The sequence below is a fragment of the Balaenoptera borealis genome (assembly GCF_965194805.1).
Source record: "Balaenoptera borealis genome assembly, chromosome: 7".
NCBI lineage: Eukaryota > Metazoa > Chordata > Mammalia > Artiodactyla > Balaenopteridae > Balaenoptera > Balaenoptera borealis.
In genome coordinates, this window is record NC_138864.1 from 26,828,832 (window position 1) to 26,847,779 (window position 18,948).

Genomic DNA, 18,948 nt, shown 5'->3' on the forward strand with positions numbered 1-18,948 from the left:
TCAAGAAAATATGGGGGGGGGGTGTGTGTGTGTACATATCTACAGTAGAATATTATTCAGCCTTGAAAAAGAAGGAACTCCTGTCATTTGCAACAACAGGGATGAACCTGGAGGGCATTATGCTAAGTGAAATAAGCCAGACAAGAAAAGAAAATTACCACATGATCTCCCTTATATGTGGAATCTTTTTTTAAAATATTGAACTCATAGAAACAGAGTAGAAAAGTGGTTGGCAGGGGTTTGGGGTGGGGAAATATGGAGAGGTTGGTAAAAAGGTACAAACTTTCAGTTATGAGTAAAGTCTGAGACCGTAATGTATAACATGATGACTATAGTTGATAACAACGCTGTATTGTATGATTAAACTTTGCTAAGATAGTAGAAGTTAAATGTTCTCACACACACACAAACACAAAGAAAGGTAAACACGTGAGGTGATGGATGTATTATTAACTCTTTGGGGGGGAATCCTTCCACAGTATGTATGTCAAATCCCCAAATTGTATCCTTTAGATACCTTACAATTTTATTTGTCAGTTATACCTCAATACAGCTGGAAAAAACTAAACTAAATGCAGAATATCTAGAAAACTCATACCCAAAATAATTTTAACCTTCCAAGAAAATTTTACAGTAAAAAAAATTATGAAAGCTTATGTTATTGTTTGATCAATTCATTCAATGAGAAGATGTATTTTTTGAGAAGGTGTATGTTTTACAAGCACACATTTTACCGTTCCCTTGTAGTGACTAGCCCTCTGGAATAAATGAGAGTAGTATGGCAGAATGTCCAGAGGCAAAAGGTAACAAGTACTTTGAAAAAATCCTTTAAAAAATAACTCCTCATCACCACTTCATCTCCTGCCACTGACACTATACATTTCACATATGAACTTGGGTACGTTATACCCCATACATTATACACTAAATATGTCACTGCAAACCTGTTCAGACCTTCACATACACACTCATGGTTCCTTCTGCTGAGTTACCTTCCCTTTCCACAGCTTGGGTGACTCAGGATAAATTGTACTAAATCTTGGTTTCTGCTCTTGCATATGTGACAGTGTTTCTTTATAGTCAACTAGTTTATACAAATGTTTTGGGGGTTGCAGTATTGAAGTTGTTAATTTATTAATTTGTTAATTGTTTTTATTAAAGTTGGCAATTCCAATTGCATTTAACATATTCAAATAATTGTTCCTGCTTTAAAAGAAAAATTGAAATCTTAATGTACCTTAAAAACTTAACATCTATCAGAAATCATATTAAAGTGTGGTTTCTCCTTGGAGTTAGTGAGATCCTATGAAGCAGTGAGACCCTAATAAGAGGATATCTTCCTGGGAACATATAGCGAAATTAAATTTTTCCAAGATATAAAAAGATATAAGTACCTTACTGGCTACAGAACAACAGCAAACACTGGCGTTTATCCAACAGCTTCTTGGCTGGTAATAATAGGAATCTAATTCTGGAGGGCATCAGAACATGTAATGCTGAAATAAAATGCCTAGTTATATTAATATCACAATTACTAGAAAGAGACTAATTGAATCATTGTGAACAATTACTGCAAAGTATTGTACCAACTCATATTTTTTCACCTTTATTTTGTCTTTGTGGGTACTGTGAATTTTCCCCCACTAGATTATGGCTGGGAGAATCAGGCCCATTGGAAATGCTCAAAAACCATTGGCTAAAACTAACCAGAATCCAGAGGACAAGGGACAAGGCAGCCCATTGATGCAACTCATTCATTCAGCCCCAAGCACAGAGCAGAATGGGGAAGGGTGAAGAGTAGATATGGACTCCCACAGAGAAGACAGCAGGCACAGTGAGTGTATGTATGTGTGTGTATATATATATATATATATATATATATTTCTATATCTACTTATCTAGCATACATATGCATTATATATATACTACGATTTTTATATATTATTTACTAAGTTTATTTGGGGTGAGAAAGCTCTTGACCAATCATTTCTGAAATAGTGTGTGGCTACGTTTGTAATTTTTCCTTTAAAATGAAAGGAAAGACTGAAATGAATGAAAGCTCTAAGTACATTTTATAGACTTATGCTAATCTGTCTTGGCATCTTTTAAAATAATTATTTTGAACTTCCAATAAAATATTTAAGATGGAAAGATATATATTGTCCAAGGTAAAATGAGAAGATATTGTTTTCCTGCTCTCTGCTTTGCATGGTTTTGCTTAAATAGAACCTTCGAGTGTAGAATCTGTCAGATATTCATTTTTTCCTCGTATTTCTATTGTCCATTATAACCAGAAAAAAGTTAAAATAGCAAGTGGTTAATTTCATACCTGGTTACACATAAGATGGTGTGAATTCTTCCTCTCTTCTTTCCTTCCTTTCTTTACTTCTTTCATTCTTTTCTCTTTCTTTCATGTGAAAAACTGAGTTTTCATTAAAGGGATCATAAAAAAACTCACTAAAGGTTTTTTTAATATGAGTGTGGAGTACATCTCAGCTCTTACACATATCAGCAAGAAGAAAATGTAAAAGGATCTGTCTTAAAAGTGCCTTTGATCAACTCATCAGATTAGCAAGCTTTAAAACAACATTTAAGGTCATTTTCCCCTTCCTCTATATAATTATAGATTAGATGTTTAATTTTGACTTATAGTGTGACTGTATAGATTAAATGGTGTTTTGATATTTTAGCAGAATATATGAAATACTTATAGAAGTGCTAGTCTAAAAGACTATTGGTTTGTAGTGGTTTTTAAATTCTATCAGATTACATCCTGATCTTGTGTATTACTCTATCCTTGCCTATTATTAGGGGAAAAAATGGCATAATATTATTTTTTGATAATAAGTAGAATAATTACTTGGGAAATGTGTGCAACAGAGCGGCTTTATGTAAATTCCATTTAAACACAAATGGCATTTGACCGTGAACAAACATTCTTTTTTTTTTTTTTGGCCTCACCGCACGCGTCATGTGGGATCTTAGTTCCCCGACCAGGGATCGAACCATGCCCCCTGCAGTGGAAGCATAGAGTTTTAACCACTGGACTCCCGGGGAAGTCCCAAGTGTTCATTTTTGATCAAAGAATTTAGCTACCCAGTACCGTTTGCAACAAGCATCATAGAACATTATATTTGTTCCAGATAACCACTCTTTCTCTTTGTTTAATCCATATTTATGATCAGTTGTTAATGCAAGTTTCTAGATAGTGCATAATGATGAGACAGATGTAACACAGTAAATTTCTATATTATATAATTTTTTAAAGTACCATGTACTCCAGTGGATTTTAAACTTGAAACTACTGTCAAGTTTTATTAATCCTTGAAAATTTTTAAAGGGAAAAATGAGTAAAATATAGCTACAGATGACACAAACATCTAGATGTCGCTTTTTGAATGTTAATAACTTATCAAACTTACTGAATAAAAATAAACATTATAATTATTTCCATTTTATATCTCTTCTTGGTTTTCCCTTTGATTTAAGTGCTTGCTGTCAAAGAAGGTAAGCAGTAATTTATATTCAAGATAATTAATAGACATAAATTTTAATTTAATTTAATTATTAATTGATATTTTACAAACAGCCTACAGAGGTTTTATTGTTAAGCCATGACACAAATTATAGACACCATATTAAGAGATTAATTTCATTAGTCTGTATTTTTGCTACATTGTCTCTTTGTCTCTTCTAGATGAGAAAAGTATCAATACTTCATTAAAACCAAGGGTTTTAATGACCTAAATTGTATTTTGATTTAATTGTATTCATTATAGTAATTGCACTGCATTTATTTAAATTTCAAATATATATACCCTTCAAGCAATTCCATTCTCAGAACTTAGTCAACAGAAGAAAAAAAATTGCCAGTATATAAAGATACAAGTGGATGATATTTATTACCACATTGTTTGTATTAACAAAAAATTTGAAAATAAGCTGAATGTCTATCAATAAGGGAATGTGGCACAAATTATGGAGTAGGCATTGCTTAGTCGGGTCTTCTGAGATGCAGAAGGCAAGGATTTCATTAGGGGAAATGCTTATAGGAGGGAAAATCAGGAGGGAGCCAGATAAGGCTGAAAGAGCCATCAGGCTGCAAAGCAAGTCTGATCCCAGTAAGGAGAGGGGGAGAGAAGATTGGATGGAAGCATCGAGACTGCTGTGCAATCTAAGGAAGCTTCGGCAAAGCCATCAGAGTTTTCAAGCCAAAGTCAGCCATCAGAGGAGCCCATGTAAACGAGGAACAAACTATCCCTGCCACACTCAATCACTGGCTGAAAGCAGCTCCTGGGGGACATGGCCTGTATGCAAACGCAGTGATGAATTTCAGGACAATTGTTAGGTCCCTTGGTCAGTTACACTTGCTGTAGCTGATGGACTGACTATAAGCCACATCCGCATAGCCATGGCAGGCATCCCATGCTATGAACCTGTAAAAACAAGAAGGTATTGACTTGGAGTATGGATTTACTTAGAAGGATTTCTATAATATATTGTTAAGTGAAAATAAATAGTGTTAAAGAGTAGTATTTAATGACTTCCTTAAGAGTTATATATGTAATATTTCCATAGCATCTCATACAGTAGAACCATATAATAACCCAGAACAATTAATAAGGATCTATTTTAATGAAAATGTAAGAGAAAGGAAGAGAACGAAAAATAATTTCGATGTCTGATATCAGGCAGCACAGATGAATAGTGACCCTGCCCTTATAGGTATGGCAGGGATACTGAGCTTTTCGCTAGTTTAGCTTTTCAGACCTTTCTAAGTTGATTTCTAACCTGGAAATCTTAGATCTACCTCCGTCCTCTGCCCCTCCATGTCAATTATTCCCCCATTTTCCCAAGGTCTCTCCCATCTATTCCTTCTCACTTTTCTTTTTCATCTTCTTTTTATCCCTCTATCATCTTCCTGTTAAAATACAAATGCACTTATTCATTCATTCATTCATTTGTTTGCTTATTCTTTTATTTCTAAGTGTGGGAAATCTCATCTTGATTGTGTGTGCACCGAGTGGACCCGTGACTCCTAAAAACAGGTGTTTGCCTAAGGCCTTTGACTTTTTTTGGATGGAAGAGAGAGAAGTGTTTTATGTTTTATTTTGTGTAAAATTCCTTAATCAAAGAGAGACAGAGAGAAAATGACGGGAACAAAGAAGACCGTGCCTCCCCTAGGGATGGAGCCCCTGTAGATAGAAATATACTGACAACCAGAAGAGTGAGTATCCGTTTTCGAAAGTCTTTGAGAGACTTTGGAGTACAGGTGAAAAATCTTTTCCCATAAGAGGCAAGAAGGAAAGTGTCCCTTCTTGTGCATGGAACCAACACAGCTATGTCTGCAAGTATTCGTGCATTTGAGAGGTAAAGCAGACAGAAACTTTGGTACAGACGTCAATGATCCCTGAGGCAGTGCATACTCCTTTAAATTTGGGGCAGAAGACATAGCTAAGAGGAATGTGACCAGGTGGGACTAGATGATTATAACTGAGAGACCCATGTATAATCAAAGGGAGGGATCATAGAAATTGTGGACGTTTCTAACTGATAGTAGTCTAACTACATATGAATTGCAGGCTGCTGAAATCTGGAACATACCATACAGCACCCTCCCATCTCAACACATACCTTTTGAAGTTTATCTCCTGCTCTTTTTTGTGTAAACTATTTACAACACAAAGTGAAGATTTTACAATTTCCCACTTATCTTCAAGTTTTCCTACTTTCATGACTGGTGGCACTGTTCTCTCTAGCAGGATCCATTTTTGCATCTACAAACACAACCCAAGTATCAGGGTCCAGCTCAAATGTCACTCACTTGCTGCGTAGAGTGGTCCCTGAACCAGCAGCCTCACCAGGTGGCGGGGTAGAAATGCAGGCCGCCAGTGCTCATACCTGATCCCGTCCTACTAAGTCAATTAAAAAGACCCTCAGATGATTCAAAGCACTTTGAAGTTTGAGAAGCTCAATTCTACTCTGTAAAGGCTTTTCGTACTTTTTCAGTCTAAAATAACCTTTTCCTGGTGTCTGAGCATACTGAACATTTATTTTCTTTTTAGTGGGTTACTCACCTCTCTAAGTGATAATTCTCAAGTAACTTGTCTTTAAGCCAAAGTTGGTGCTTGAGACTTTTGCACAGACTAGTCTTTCAAACTGTGTCTACCTTTACAAATCAGGAGAGTTCCCATTTAAAAATTGTACTTTATGTTTTTTGGAAAAGTCAGAATGTCTAGAAACATGGCCAGAATGGCTGTCTGGGGACAGTCTCCCATTAGCCAAGCTTGTGCTTTCCCGTGGACCACAGTCCCCACCGTGTTCACATGTGCCCTGATCCCTGGCAGCTTCTCCACTCATGTTGTCTGCCTGGCCTCTGACATCTGAGTTGGCAACTGCTGCATGCACATAGACCTGGGGTCCCTGCCTGGAGCAAAGGCATGTCTTTGTCCTGTTCAATATCCTGTTTATAGCAAATAGCCAATAGCCTTTAAAAACAAAAATCAATATTACTATTATATAAACACTTTTAAAGGTGGTATGAGACAGCACTTAGACACAAAAAATTTACAGCCTAGTTGTGACCTTAAAATTACATTTGACACCTAATAATGCTAGTGAGGTTTCTTGAGAATGTAGATTATCACTGCTGGTGTGGATATAAAATGGTATGAGCACTCTGGAAATAGTTTGGCAGTTTCACATAAAGCTGAACATGCACTTACCATATACCACACAGTAATTACACTCTTGGGTATTTATTCCAAAGGGATGGAAACTTATGTTCACACAAAAGCTGTACAGGGATGTTCACAGCAGCTTTATTCGAAACTGTCCAAAATTGGAGACAATCCAAATGTCCCTCAACTGGTGAATGAGTAAACAAACAGTGGTGTTCCCACACCTTAAAATACGATGCAGCAATAAAAAGAAACAATATAGTGAAAAATGCAAAAACTTGGTTGGCTCTCAGGAATTATACTGCATGAAAAAAGACAGTCACAAAAGGTTACATATTATGTGATTCCATTAATAGTCTTGAAATAACGAAATTGTAGAGATGAAGATGGTCAGAGGTTATATAGATGGTGTGGCTATAAAGAGCTAGCGCAAGAGAGACTTGTGGTGATGGAAAGTTCTATATATTCATTGAGGCGGTGGTAACAGTGATTCGGTATTTTTACATGTTATAAGATCACCACGATAAGTCTAGTTACCATCTGTCACCATATAAAGTTTTAAAAATATTATTGACTGTATTCCTTATGCTGTACATTGTATCCCAATGACATTTAATTTATAACTGGAAGTTTAATCTCCCTCACCTATTTCACTTATTTCCTCACCCATCTCCCCTCCAGCAACCACCAGTTTGTTCTCTGTATGTATGAGTCTGTTTCTGTTTCATCATTTTTGCTCATTTGTTTTGTTTTTCAGATTCCACATATAAATGAAATCATATGGTATTTGTCTGTCGCTGACTTATTTCACTTAGCATAAAACCCTCTAGCTGCTGCCATGTTGTCATACATGGCAAGATTTCTTTCTTTTTCTTTATATTCCATTGTGTGTAATATTCCATTGTGCTGAGTAATATTCCATTGTGTGTGTGTGTTTGTGTATATATTATATAAGATATATATATATAAGATATACATATATATTACATCTTCTTTATCCATTCATCTGTCAATGGACACCTAGGTTGCTTCCGTATCTTGGCTATTGTAAATAGTGCTGCAATGAATATTGGGGTGCATGTATCTTTTCAAATTAGTGTGTTTGTTTTCTATGGATAAATTCCAAGAGGTAGAATTGCTGGATTGTATGGTACTTCTATTTATAATTTTCTGAGGAACCTCCATACTGTTTTCCAGAGTGGTTGCCCCAATTTACATTCCCACCAACCGTGCACGAGGGTTCCCTGTTCTCCACACCCTCCCCAACACTTTTTATTTCTTGTCTTTTTGATAATGGCTTTTCTGACAGGTGTGAGGTGATACCTCATAGCAGTTTTGATTTACATTTCCCTGATGATTAGCGATGTTGAGCATCTTCTCATGGCCCTGTTGGTCATGTGTTTGTCTTCTTTGGAAAAATGTCTATTCAGGTCTTCTGCCCATTTTTTATCTGATTGTTTGCTTTTTTGATATTGAACTGTATGACTTCTTTATATATTTTGGATATTAACCCCTTATTGAACATATCATTTGAAAATATTTTGTTGTCATATCTGGCCTTTATTATGAAGTGTGTTCACTCTCTACCCACTTTGTTGAGAGTTTTTATCATCAATGTTTGTTGAATTTTGTCAAATGCTCTTTCTGTACCTATTGAGATGATCATATGATTTTGATCCTTTGTTTTCTTAATGTTGATTGACTTGTTGTGGACATTGAAGCATCCTTGCATCCCTGGAATAAATCCCACTTGATCATGCTGTGTGATCCTTTTAATGTATTGTCAAGTTCAGATTGCTAATATTTTATTGAGGATTTTTGCATCTATTTCATCAGGGATACTGGGCTGTCACTTTCTTCCTTCCTTCCTTCCTTTCTTTCTTTCTTTCTTTCTTTCTTTCTTGTAGTTTGTTTGTCTGGTTTTGGTATCAGGGGGCAATGCTTTTCTCATAAATTTGGAAGCATTCCTTCACTCTTCAATTTTTTGGAATAGTTTGAGAAGGGTAGGTGTTAATTTTCTTTAAATGTTTGCTAGAATTCACATGTGAAGCTCTCTGGTCCTGGACTTTTTGTTTGTTGGGAATTTTTTGATTACTGATTCAATTTTATTGGTAGTAAATCCCTCTGTTCAGATTTTCTATTTGTTCCTGATTCAGTCTTAGAAGATTGTGTGTTTCTAGGAATTTATCCGTTTCTTCTAGGTTGTCCAATTTATTGGCATATCATTTTTAAAAGTAATCTTTTATGATTCCTTGCATTTCTGTGGTATCATTTGTACCTTCTCCTGTTTCATTTCTGATTTTATTTATTTGGGCCATCACTCTTTTTTTTTTGATAACTCTGACCTCCAGTCCCAGAGAGAGTTCCAGCAGTTCCCTGCTCATTCGGCAGATGCTCTAAGGTTAGTAAATGGTTTCCTTTGTGTGTAATCTAGGCGCCCTTCAAACCGCTGGGTTTTTTGCTGGGTTTTTGTAGTTTTTCTCTGTTCCTTTCTTCTTCTCTTGGTCTCTTCCCATGTAGTTTGATAATTTTCTATAACAAGTCGGTGTGTGGGCCCCTCAGTGATATCCCTCCCCACTGCAGTTCTCAGCATTAAGGGTGGGGTTCCCAATGATACCATATCTCTGTCTCTCCTACCCATCTCTGTGGGAGTCCTTCTGTCGTGTGTTGTGCAGAAGCTTTTCAGTTAGCCCTCAATTTATCTTCAGGGGGAATTGCTCTAGATGTAGGTGTAGATTCAGTGTGTCTGTGGGAGGGGATGAGTTCAGGGTCTTCCTGCAGCTTCCTGCACCATCTTGAACCTTATAACCTGTCTTGTACATTTTTTTTCAACTTCCTGTGACTCTATAATATTTCATATTAAAAGCTTTTTAAAATGCTATGTTAAAAAGAAAAACTACATTAAAGTGTATCCATGATTAAAATGACTATTTTTAGTCATTTTCTTTCTTAGTTAGGGCTAGGTCACACTGAGAGGGCAGAGGACTATTTAATTTTTTGAATGGCCAGCTGGGAATCTAAAGAAAGTGAGAAAAATTATAGAAATGTATTGATATGCACTTATATATCTAATATATGACCTATATGTGTTCTGTTACAAAACACACCAGGCTTTGAAAAACTACTATCAATGTGACAGTTGTTTCTGGGAAGCCCCAGCTGGGTGAAGTGCATCTGAGGATGTTTATTAGCACATATTAACATTATGTGTGATTCATGCAGGTTGAGAAATGCAGAGGCAGTAAAGCTTTCTCAGTTAGGCAAGACAATGGAGTTTAAATAGTTACCATATAATAGCTAGTAACAAAATCCATATTAGGTATGAATAGTTTATTTTGATACTCTTCTCTCAGCCAATGCAGTATGATTAGTTTGTTATTAGTGTATGCTTAGCCAGACACTTTATAGCTATAATATCAGCACAGATTTATAGTGTATAAAGTAGCTTACTAAAGATCCTTTTGACTATATTTTCCTGTTTAAAAAAAAAAATTAAATCCCCCAATCTCAAGAGACTCACCTCTGATTAAGAAGAAAGTTGACTTTAATATAGAGTATATAGTAAATCAGTGATAACCCATGTAGTGAGGGTTTGGACACCTGTCTGAGATCCTACCATGTTTCACCGTGATTGTTTCTTAAGAATCAAACTCACAAGTAAAATGGGGGGGGGGAGTAGGCATTAAATTGAGATATCTAAATTTTTATGACCAATTTTATCATCATCCTTGTGTAATTCTGCAGGTCTCTCTACCTTTTTGTTCTAAGTTTCCTTCTTATATAAATATCAACTCTTATTATTTTTATAGAGTTATTATTGACTAAGCGACAGAAAGATAGTAAGTGTGGAGGTTCTGTTTCAATAAAGCATTTATTTCTTTTGCACAATAGCCTAATGAGCCCAGTGGGAAAAGTCCGATGGGACTTTTACAGACTTCTGTAACCAAAAAAAATTACCTTAATATCTTACCCACAAAACGTGTTCTTCCTTTAGTGTTTTTATCACAGCAAATGGTACCATCTACCAAAATTGCTTCTGCCCAGGGGCCATCATTGACTTTCTTCCTCACTTCCTACATTGAATCGGTTGAAATACCTCCCAAACATACATATAATTGTCTCTCCATCCCCATCTCCACTACCACTGCCTTTTCTGAGCCCCATTACCTTTGGCCTGGGGCACTTCAGTAGCCTTAACTTTCACAACCATTATTGTCCTAATCAATTCAGTACATAGGAGCAAGAAAGAGCTCTTCAAAATGTGTATCTGAAGATGCTTACACTTAAAAACTTTTTCCCTTTACTCTTAGCTTCATTCTAAAATCTTTGACATGCTCCACAACGTCTCTGTGACAGGACTTCTCCTCACCGTTCCAGTCTCATCTCTGCACCACTTACTCCCTCAGTTGTCTCATGCACGACTGAAGAGTCTGTGGGTGTTATCTCCCCATTACTCAACACTGTCTCGCACCACTCTCCTGAATAACACCTTCATGTGTTTCAGAGCTTAGCTGAATGTCAGTTTCTCAGAGAAGCCTTACCAGGTTAGGTCCTCTGGCATCTTTAGTATTCTGCAACCTCTTTCCAAATAAATACATAGCTATTTCTATAGATTTAGTCTGTCTGTCTCTTCACCTAAGCTTCATGGTTTCAAGAACCATCTGTGTCTATTTCCTGTGTCTCACCTAGTTCAGATGCCAATTTATCTGTGGAATAAATATATTAATAATAATACTTAAAAATTTTTCTGCCATTTGGGGTTAGTGACATACAGGGCTTGAGTTAGGTAAGGTAATCCTTGATTCTCAACAAAGTTCAAAGGACAGGAAGTCAATAAATAGAAAAACATCTACTGCTTCTAGTGAAGAAAACATCACAAATAAATGTCACGTTTTTGTGACCACTTATTTGTTTAGTAAAGTATGGTGCATCTACAGCCTAATTTCTCGAATTGTGATCCACAGACCAGCAGCTTTGGCAGCACATAGGAAGTTGTTAGAAATGCAGACTCTCAAGCTTCCCAGCCCCAGACCTGCTGAATCATAATCTGCGTTTTAACAAGATCCCCAGGTGATTCACATGCATATTAAAAAATTGAGAAGCACTGGTTTATAGTATCTTCATATTTATGCTATTAACTATTAAAAATTATTTAAAATTTTTCAATATAATAGAGCACATCCCTGAGAAGAATCAACTGACTAACTGACGGTTGATTTCTATCACCCTCCGATGGATGCCTCTTATAAGGAAATATGTAGACCATGTTTGGCTACCCTTGTGATCAGGACATGATCAGGTTTTCTTCGTGAACAAAAAGACAAACAAACAAAGCCTTTCAAAGTCAAATCAACAGAGAAAGCAGATAGCAAACAACCTCTCAGTTTAACATTCATTCTGCAAGCCCATTTTACATGATGATGTTTAATATAAGCAGCCAGTTTGTAGCCTGTCATTGGAATTCACCTGCAAAACAGACATTTCTGAGAACTGTTTCATTTCAATGACTGAGTTGCTGTATGCAACTGCAGTTATTGAAAGTGATTTCTAATTATTTTGACTTCCTTCCGGTAAATTACCAGAGAGAAGTCTAATTTACCATATGGTTTGCTGATACGCTAATATTCACAAAACATCTTTAGGTGCAGTTAATCTACAGTCAGGTGCTCTGTTTGTTCAAGCATACTGGAACAACCACTGATTAATATCACTGAAAAGAGTGGTTAATTATATTAGCCACTGAGAATTGTACTGTGAATAATCTTATCTGCTTCATGTGAACATTTATCTCAGAATGTGTATCGCAGAGAATATATTTTCAATGCAGGCTCCCCTTGAAACTCATACCAACACTGGTAATGGAATTCTATGGAAGGTACAGGGCTTTGTTCAGAGTTTGTAATCTGGGATTGAGGAGTTCCTTTGCCCCCACTGTGTTTCTACTACTGTTTTTATTAAGTGTTGCAGTATATTCTGTCAACCTCACCAGAAAGACATCAATCCCTCCTCCATAGGGCTTAGAATCTAAGCCAGTCTGGCAATACAACTCAGACATATTTCTAATAACCGTTTAGAAGCTCTGTGACAGAATTCTTTTTCCATTTGTCAAGAACTATACAAAAGCATTTTGATCATTGTCACAATTTAGAGAACAGGTAACAATGAATGTGTTGAGACTCCCCCTCCTAGACTCAGTGATAGATTCTGTTTGAGGCTCAAAGATTTAATGAAAACAGAGAGTTTGAATGTAGAATATATTTTCCCACTTTCCCCTCTCTGGCTGGCTCACCCATAAGCTTCCCTCACCCACCCATTGTTCTCCCTTCCCTGTGATCCTCTATGGCTTCTATTTTTATTTTTCCCCAAAACAGTAATATAGGCAGGACAAAACAAAATTTAACTATGTTTTAGAATAGATATCATTCTAAATACATGCCTTGTTTCTCTAGAAATCTCCTCACTTTAAACATTATGAGCACTTTTTTCATAATTTTGCTACACTGTGAATTGTTGCTTATAAGAAAAGAGATGACATATTCTTGGGAGACTTATTTCCCAGTCATCAAATATCTAAATTTTTGCTCCATATTGCATGTGTCTTGCTGTCGTAATAATTCCCTGAACTCTTTGAAAATATCCCCAGTAATGGAAAGAAATATAGGGATTCAGTATGTATCTATCACTAATATATGAGGTGCCGCTATAAAATAATGGGAATGATTTCAAAACTTACACAAATCTTTCCTTCAATACGCCCTACCTGTGTTTATGCATAGATGTAACCAATATATAGTGTGTGGTCTACATTCATAATAGATCAGAATAAAATGCAATCGTGGATAAGAGCACATGCTGTGGAGGCACACAAAAATGAAGATGAGTTGTATTCACTTCTTACCACCGTGACTTTAGGTGAAACACTTTCATCTCTAGACATCCTGTTTTCCCACCATACTTAAGGGGGGGGTGGCCAGGGGGTGGAATAAGATCTCCTTTATAAAACTTTTATTAGAATTAAATGAGAAAACATACCTATAAAACTGTTAATGCAGTATCTGTCTGGCAAAATAAATACTCAGTAAAATGTGGCTATTGATATTATTTGTAAAGATATATTTTGAAACAGACATGACTTTATATACTCATATTCAAAACAGCCCAGTTGGTCTCTATGGGTGCTTACTACTGATTGGATTCAAACAGTAACTTATTTGGTAACCAAAAAAAAAAAATTTCTTTTGGAAGCAACAAAGCCACCCACAGGTATAATATTGAGGCTCTGTCATCCATACAACACTGCTGCATGTTTCAGCTGAAGGATGCAATGGGAATATAAAAACAACTCACAACAAGTCTTACTGCGCTTTTGTGCATGCAATTTTTATTCCTGAAAATAAAAGAACAATAATTAGAATTTTGAATTTTTGTAAACTTTTTTTTCTATGTAAATGACACATAATATATGATTTTTGAAATCAGAAAAAAGATCAGTAGGCTAAAATCTGTTCATTTCTTAATTCTTAATTGAAGAGGAGTTGCTTTAGAAATGATACTAAATATATGTATATATATACATATATATATGTATATATACATACTAGAAAACAAGTGTTACCAAACCTTGACAATAGGCACATTTCCATTTGTCACAAGAATCTTTGAGAGATAACTGTAGTTTCCTCTGTTTTCATTATTATCCTGTATTCATTTTTGAAGTATGTATCAGTTTTCCCCCTCAGTACTTGCATGCTAATATTAATATCCTTCGTCAAAATCAATATGCAGTGATGGCAAAAGCAGTCATTTTCAAATTCAAGAATTATCTTGAGAAAGTAGAACTATGAGAATCATTAAGTTTTTTAACCTCACAGAATACAACTTTATGTTCCACCTGATCTTAAAATGAGAGATTACAAATGCAGTGATTCTGAAAGATGTATCTGATTTTCCAATTCCTTTGTGAATACTCCTGTGGCCATTCAAAGATATTATAAGCATTAAACATTAATACTTACCACCTGCAAAAAATACCAGGAAGGCTTGGCTTTCCCATTCTGGTAATTGCTGAAAACTACAAATTAAAAATATAATTGTGGGGCTTCCCTGGTGGCACAGTGGTTAAGAATCCTCCTGCCAATGCAGGGGACACCGGTTCGAGCCCTGGTCCGGGCAGATCTCACATGCCGCGGAGCAACTAAGCCCGTGCGCCACAACTACTGAGCCTGTGCTCTAGAGCCCGCGAGCCACAACTACTGAGCCCACATGCCACAACTACTGAAGCCCACGCGCCTAGAGCCCATGCTCTGCAACAAGAGAAGCCACCGCAATGAGAAGTCCACGCACTGCAATGAAGAGTAGCCCCCGCTTGCCGCAACTAGAGAAAGCCCACACGCAGCAACAAACACCCAACGCAGCCAAAAATAAATTAATTTAAAAATATATATATATAAAATTATGTGTGCTTGTTAGAATATTTCAGTGGTGTTTGCTCCATGAAATGGACTCTTGAGTAACAGTGATCAGAGATACAAACAATTTTTCTGAAAATAATTAGTACTGGGGGACTAAGACACCAGACCCATAATGTTTGTTTTTCCATCTTCACACATGATCGGAACAACTTAATTTTATTCCTATCACATTTTTATTTAAAATTAACGTTCTTCAAATAATTTTTTAAATTATATATAGTACATTCTGTTAAGGTGCAAAATAATGGTTACTGATCCAAACAGTTCTGTGAAATATCCTGAGGTTTTTTTTTTTCTGAGTCTTTAACTAGACCATTGTACTATTATTTTTCAGTGGGTGGTAGAGAAGATAATAGATGAGCCAAGTTAAAAATATGTATTTTCACTCTTTTAAAATAAGGTTTTAAATACTGTAATTTAAGTTTTCGGGTTTTTTTGGTTTTTTTTTTTTTTTTTTTGGTGTGAATGAGATAGTAATCAGTTATATTTAAGGGAATTTATATTTGGTGGGTATTTTAAAAAACTTGTTTCTGAGGCCAAGTAATAGAGCTGTCCCTGGAGACATTAGAATCATGTTTCACTAAGGGTAAAAGTGGGGAAGGGAGAGAACTGAGGAATGGGCACAGTGTTCTGGCTGGGAAAGTAATAAATACTTGTGCTTTTAAAAGTATTCAGGCCCACAAAACCTGCAACTTCTTAACTGTTTGAGCTGAACAGTTTAATTTTGCTCAGACTCCGTAAGTGTCGGCTATTATAATGCTGAAATTAAAACCTGTGCTTGCAAATTGTCAGTATTCCTTTATACTGAAGTTATTCCATCTGTCAGCCTTGATGCTTTAATGGCATTGGCTGTAGGGATGATTAAAGGGGAATATCTCTTTGTTGACTTTCTCCCAAGAGACCTCATAGGACCAAACATTCCTTGGTTTTTGGTTTGAGCTTCCATTTTGCAGCCTCAGAAGTTAGTTTTTTGTCATCACAGAATGGATGATTCGAAGAGATTCACACAAACTCACTCACATAAAATGAACTATAACAAAATTGCCTAATATGTTAACTTATATTGAGAAATATATCTGCCAAGAGGACAGACGATGAAGATATGCATCCTCTGGTCAGAATGTTCCATTCTCTATCAGAAAAGCCACGAGAAGCCAAATTATCATCAAAAGATGGCTTGATGATCATGCAATCAGAACAAGGAAAGTAATTTGTATGATTTGTATGTTTAATGACATCAGGCTATAACCAGAGATAGCAATCTCCACAATTTACATGATATCTGTCACTGAGAGAGAGTTGGTCTTTGGTCCCCTATCTCCTGGAAAAATGAGCTTATCTGACTGGCAGTCTGCCCACATCCACCCTTTTGAATGACCCAGCCGTTCCTTAGCTTTAGTCTTGTCTTGCTGTGCTCAGAGGGTCAATCTGTGTTTCTAAGTCAGTTTCAAGATTTTATGTATCTCAGATCAGGCTCTTCACATAATTTTAGAGTGAGGGGCCCTTCCATTTCCCTGATGTCAAGTTACTGGGCGCATATTCTTTACACCCAGCAGACACTTACTGAATAGATTGGTAAAATCAGCATCACTGTCTTAAATGAATTCGTCTGTGATTCATTTAAAAGAAAAAAAACTTTGAACAACACTTTAAAATCAGCTTAGTTTTTTTTTTTTTTAATGTATTATCTCATATGATAAAATAGCTTTTTTTTTAACAGAGAGGAGCCGGGGTGGAACAAAAAATGCATTAATGGTCAATGTAATAGCAAAATTCAAGAAAGGAGATAAAATGGCTGTCTGTTGTTTCCACATTAATTGAACACTCAGAGGAATCAAATTTAAGGCATAGGTACATTATACAGCAGCATGAAAGCTCTTTTAGACATATTGTTCCTTCTATCACAAAAAATATTGCTACATTTGTCATAGATTTTTGGCTTTGATTTTAACTTTAATTTTAATTGTGTTTTTTAATGGCAACCATGGACAAAGCAATCACTTGATAAAGAATATTATCATTAAAATTCTCTGAGAGGCCATTACAATCGCAGGCAGTAGGCACAGCACTGTGAAGAATAATTGTGTAGAATTTGCAATCAGTGCGAGGGGCAGTTTCCTTTAGCTTCAGAGAAATTACTGCAGAACAATTATGTAGCATGTGGGGAAAAGCACTGCTTGCAGAACGGAGCAGAATTAGTAAAAGCAGAGGTAGATGAGAAAGGACAGTGGAGACCTTCCCACACAACAGTCAAAGGTACTCAGAGTCAACTGGTGATTACCATTCTTATCATTCATATTATTGTTACAGCTACCATTTATTAAATTCTTTAGTCAGACACTAAGACTAGTATTTTAAATTCATCATGTGATTGATTTAATCCTACAACAACTGAATGAGAAAGAATATTATAACTGCCAACAGGGAAAGTCCAATTTTTAATTTTTCATAGACGTAGGAGAACTCTGACCTGCCAGATTCTTATTTTGCTCCGTGACATCTCCTTGGGTGTTTGTTTCTGGTCTCATAGCTGTAAACTATTTGTTCAATACCCTTCCCCAAAAAAGCACACCTCCTGTATTCATCTAAGATTCAGATCTGTGGCTTCATTCTCCCACTGGACATCTCCACTCAGACGTCCTGCAAATACTAATAACTTACCACTTCCAAACTGTGCTTCTTTTTTTCATATGTAATCCTGCTTCAACTGACATGTTCCTAACTTTAGTTAGTAGTATCACCATTGGTACATTCTCTCAATAAAATATTCAGTCATTTTCTACCCTTCTCTGTACCTCAGTTCAGTATTCAGTCTTGTCACCAAATCTGGTTTATTCTATCTCAGAAATATTTTCTATATTTTACCTCTTTTCCTATGATGCTGCCAGTGTCTGACCTAGGTTCCCTCCTACAAGTCTTATTCTACCCTATCATATCTTTTATATTGTACTCAAGTGATCTTCAAAGTAGCAGATCTGATGGTGAGACTCCCCAACATGAGAAGATCACCACTTACGGCAAAGACAAGCCAACTATTTATCATTTTCCTTTCCCCCTGGCAGACAGCTAGACCACATTGCAAAGCCTTTTTGCTATAAGACATGGTCAAGTTACTGAGTTATGGCCAATAAAATGTGGGCAGAAGTGATGTAAATAGTCTCTAGTCCAGGCTTGCAGCTGCAAACTGATGCCCAGGGCTATCTCAGAAGCCCTGTATTAAAGATGAGGGAGCTTCCATCATCTAAGATCCCCAAAAGGTCAAGTTTACCAGAGACCCTTCGCACCACAACCAGCAATGACATTTTGGACTAAAGAATATATATATATATATATATATATACATTGTAGCGCCTAATGTTACTTTAATACAAAACTCTGTAATCTTTCAGACCCCTATATATCCAGCTTCTTCCCACATCATCCTGCATAGCCCTGTGCTCTGAATCACTGTTGCACTGAATCTGTTGTTCATCACTTTGCATATCTTAAAATGCTTGGAAAATTGCAAGTCATCTTTCAAACCTGAGCTCAAATATTAACATTGTGAGGTTTCCTAGTGTTCTCCGGATTCTGTTATTATACTTATCTCAGCATTTATCATATGGACGACAATCGTGTTTGTGATAACTATGTAGAAAAATTCTCGAGGGCAAAGACCATATGATGAATTAATATGTAGCCAGTGTCCTACAGTTCTTTCAACAAATTATGTTAAATGAATGAAAAAATTAGGTTCCCCAGACTATAAGTTTATAACTAAGGAAGAAAACAACCAGTAATTAGAATTTCTGTATGAA

The 18,948-nt window shown here is 36.2% G+C and overlaps 1 long non-coding RNA gene across 1 annotated transcript in view; it reads left to right on the forward strand.

Annotated features, from left to right (window-relative positions):
- The window catches only part of LOC309632179, a 499,606-nt gene extending 481,774 nt beyond the window's left edge, over positions 1-17,832 (forward strand). Inside the window, exon 7 of the long non-coding RNA XR_014246773.1 lies at positions 1,648-17,832. This is a non-coding gene — a long non-coding RNA (uncharacterized lncRNA). The remainder of the gene's footprint in view (positions 1-1,647) is intronic.
- The last annotated feature ends 1,116 nt before the right edge of the window (positions 17,833-18,948 follow it).